The sequence below is a fragment of the Rhipicephalus sanguineus genome, chromosome 11, assembly GCF_013339695.2.
Source record: "Rhipicephalus sanguineus isolate Rsan-2018 chromosome 11, BIME_Rsan_1.4, whole genome shotgun sequence".
NCBI lineage: Eukaryota > Metazoa > Arthropoda > Arachnida > Ixodida > Ixodidae > Rhipicephalus > Rhipicephalus sanguineus.
Window position 1 is genome coordinate 33,232,587 of NC_051186.1, and position 4,462 is coordinate 33,237,048.

Below are 4,462 nucleotides of genomic sequence, written 5' to 3' on the forward strand. Positions count from 1 at the left end.
CCGGATCTGTATAATTGTAAAAAAAAATAAACATAGCACCGACGATTACGATACTGCCTAATGCAAATTCCAAGCGCAGCTTCATGTTGGGGTAAAGCCAACCGTATTTGAAGTCTTGGCTTTCCGCAGAATTAAATTTTGTGAAGTAGGACAGCACCCAATACGCCATTGTTCGTCTTTCTGCAGATAAGCTAGATACCCGCTACAGATCTGTAAAGTATTATGTGCGCTTTGGTGATCCTGCATGTGGCTGATGACGATGAAGAATTAGGGCTGAGCACATTGAAGTGGGTGGGAAGCATTAAACCACACACTCGTTGCGCAATTAGCATTGTGTGATGACTGGTAGTTATTTTACTCTTCTGCCACGCTATATTACATAGGTTCACGCGCTTTCTTGCCCGACATGACACCCATATAGGGCCCTTTTGCAAATGAGTTTCGAGCACAAGCATGGCTCTGTGGCAGAAAGCTCGGCTGCCACGCAGAGCACCTGGGTTCGAATCCCATTCGATCGGGGGTATTTCTTTCTCATTTTATTTTTTCGTGTCTGTCGGTTACGCGACCGACGCCACTCAAAGCAGGGATGGGCGCCTAAGAGCGGCGCTATAAAAAGCCAGCTTCGCTCTAAGGGCGAATGCGATAGCAGCAGATTAGAATGCTATCCGAAGTAAGGAGAGCAACTCACTTCTTTAGCATCCGACCTGGCGTAACTCAACGAAACGCCGACGTAAGAAAATGCGGCCGCTGCAGCGAGCGAAGCGATCAGTGTTCTGTTTATGGTTTCAACGCAAACTTTGCGATGAAAGCACAACATGTACAAAGGCGTCTTAAATTGAGAAACAATCTAATATATGGGTTTAGTTATATTATTGTTAACCCCGTCCTAATACCTCCTCTGCGATTGTATCACATTAATTGGTCCAATCATAGCCATTCAATGGCACCAACGTTTTAGGATAGCTTAAATATTTCCTTGGCTGATATTTATACGAATTTATGCGTTTCCCTCCCAAGTTGGATCATGAAATTGAACATGCAGGTCAATGGTAAGAAATGGTTTCACAATTTCTTTTCAGGATAAGTACCGAAATTCAAACTTATACAATATTTAGCTATAGCAGCGCAACTATGTTAAAATATAAGACCTAATAGAAAAATAGACCTACTTGAGATCTGAGATTTCGTTTATTTTACCACAAGCGACACATTTAGAACTTTGAACAAGTCGTAGGCAGGCACAAAGTCGTAGGCAGGCGGACGGACGGACGGACGGACGGACAGACAGACAGACAGACAGACAGACAGACAGACAGACAGACAGACAGACAGACAGACAGACAGACAGACAGACAGACAGACAGACAGACAGACAGATAGATAGATAGATAGATAGATAGATAGATAGATAGATAGATAGATAGATAGATAGATAGATAGATAGATAGATAGATAGATAGATAGATAGATAGATAGATAGATAGATAGATAGATAGATAGATAGATAGATAGATATGCTCAAAGTCGCAGAAGTTCGCTAAGAAATGCTTCGCATTTAAAATACTACCCCGCGCTACGCCATCTCTTATTTCTGCTAGTGCGGATAGTTGTTTCACTATTGACACACACTGGTGTCGATGAGTCTAGTAAATTTCAATTAAATTTAACACGAAGCCGCGAACGGCACAGCATTTTATTTTTTGCAGTAATGTATTACATGGTTTATGGTATCAAAGGCCTTGGAGAAATCTATGAATACACCTAACGTTAATATTTCCGCTTCTACATTTTTTACTATAAATTCCTTTTGATAAAGCAGCTCACATAAGGTTCAGAGGCTAGGTCGGAAACCGAACTGTGATGATGATCTGACGTTCGTCAAAAAATCTCGACATACTAGTAAACATAATCTTTTCTAGACCCTTTGAGAACACTCGCAAAATTCAGATTGGCGTGTAATTACCCAGATTACTTTTCTCTCCGCCTTATATATTACAGTCACTATGGCGGTTTTCAAGCGCTGATGAAGTTTACCAGTGCTCAAAACAAGATTATATATGCGTGGTAAACACTGAATAAGAAGATCAATAACAAAGCTAACAGGTTGTAGTTTTAAGGTGGGGTGAGACTGAAAGTTGTTTCAAAATTTGTCCGTACAGCAGTGGTAATACAAGCTATGGCTAAAAAATTTGCAGGGAATTTTAACACGATAGCGTTAAAGAGCTCGCTCCGCAGAAACTCCGGTGTGGGCGTCGGTGTCGGCGTCGTTAGTTGTGAGCGAAAAATCATGATATTGTACAAATGAATAAAAAAAATCTTAGGCTCGAGTCAGAATCGAACCCAGGCCGTCTGCGTGGCGAGCAGGTGTTCTACCACAGAACCACTCCATTGTTTAGAACTGCCTGAAATTAACTTTAATGCTTCGCAAACATACGCGTACTGTGTACAGGTGTCACACTACGATATGTAATATCGCAGTAAAACGGGGTACAAGCGGATATTGCCATCGGTCGTCGCACCATGTGAACTGCATAACGAGTTGGTGGTTTAAATCCGGCCATCCATTACAAAAGACACGCACATTACTGCGCGTTTTCTCTTACGAACACGTAGTGGGTGCATCGCAACTTCGATTAAGTATCACGCGCGTAATTGCTGCTGGTTTAAAGCATGCCACCCATTACAAAGGGCATGGACATTAGTGCGCGCATTCTCTTACACACATGTAGGGGGTACATTGTTGTCATAAAAGTGCTGTTGAAGAGGGCGGAAACCTTTACCTTTACTACAGGTATGTCGAGAGTATGTGCGTGTGTGTGAGACCGGGTGAAACAGAGCACGATGAGGATGGGGCCGGATATCGCTATGGCATTCAATTCTTAGAGGCGAAGATTAAGCGTCCGCTAATTTTTAAAGATAGACGCTGGTTGCAACGGAGCTCAGTATTAGTTTTAAATTGTACTTAGTGTTTTTTTTTTATTTTTGTTTTATTAGTTTGTCTAAATATGCACTTTTTTTAGGACTCACTATCTGCTGAACACTACAATTTTTAAAGGGCAGCTACGAATGCTTTACAGAAGTGGAACTGAAACTGTGAGCGTGAAATAAAAAGTGGATTTGTTATGTTTTTTCCCGTTTGTCAATGTACGACAATTGCCACTTATGAAAGCGTCTTTTTTTAATACTAAAAAAATACGAATGCACCTAGGCTCTACCTAGGCTACTAATTTTAATTCCAGTTATGCGAACACCACTCATTAACAGGTGTCAGAATTTTTATTTGCTTATGCCCGAGAAAAAGATACATGGACTCCGAAAATGTTGTTTCGAGAAAACGCAGAGATTACGTAGGGGTACAACCACATTTCCTGTCTTCGTGTCGAAGAAAAAGAACCAAAGTTATTTTTGAAAACGCGTGTACCCAAGTGTCAAATTTTCTGAAAGATAAATTCTTTAACGAAGTCTCCCCCCACCTTAAGCCATCACTGTGTTGACTCTTACTTTAAAACGTCTAAATATACTAATTACTTCAGGCTCATCTGTTGGTGGGGTAAATACGGAATTCTGTGTAGAAGGGGGCAGGAAGTTCAGAATTTCAACATCATATGTACTATTCACAAGAGTAGTAAAATTGTCATCAAATTTGTCAGCCAATGTGGTTAATTAGTATACTTGATTACATATTGTAAGCTCATCAATGCTGTCTTCCGGTTGCCAGGCAGATATTACAGCATTTAATTTGTTACACATCTCTATCACGTTTATCACGCCATCCAACATAGTTGATGATTATGAGTAAAGTTTATTTTCGTCCAGAGAAGTTTAAATCATTTCCGTATACATTGAAAGCCTTGAAAGCGCCATCGTACTTGTCCTTGCATTGGGTATGAATTCCCTCTCTCTCTTTTTCTTTTGCATTCAATACAGAAACCGTAAACACAACTGATATTTTTGATTGCTACAATTTATCTTTTTAGGGTTATAGTTTTTTTCCTTCACAAATCCGACCGCCGCACGATTCATGGCAGATCCCCCATGGTGGGTTGAGCCATTCCTCTAGGAACCAACCAACCAATGAATCATCGTATGAACCACCATTACGGAGGTGAAGAAGAAGAAGAATTAGAAGAGCATTCGGTCATTATCACTGGGATGTCTGTTCCGCTGTACAAAAATTCTTAATTAAATCAGGGCGGTTTTGATTCTTAATTTTTAAATTAGCATCATTAATATATTCTAACTATTCTATAATTCATTTTCATATGTGACCGCTTTTACCTATATTATTCGATTCTTGGCCAATTCCCCAGAGTGGGTGTGAACCATTCATAAAGGTCATCATCATCATCATAATCAGCAGCAGCAGCAGCACGCGGACGGCCCAGCCGTTGAGCTTGGCGAAGCCCCGTCTGGAAACGGAGCCGCCGTAGAACGCCAGTCCCTTGCAGGAGGGACAAAGACT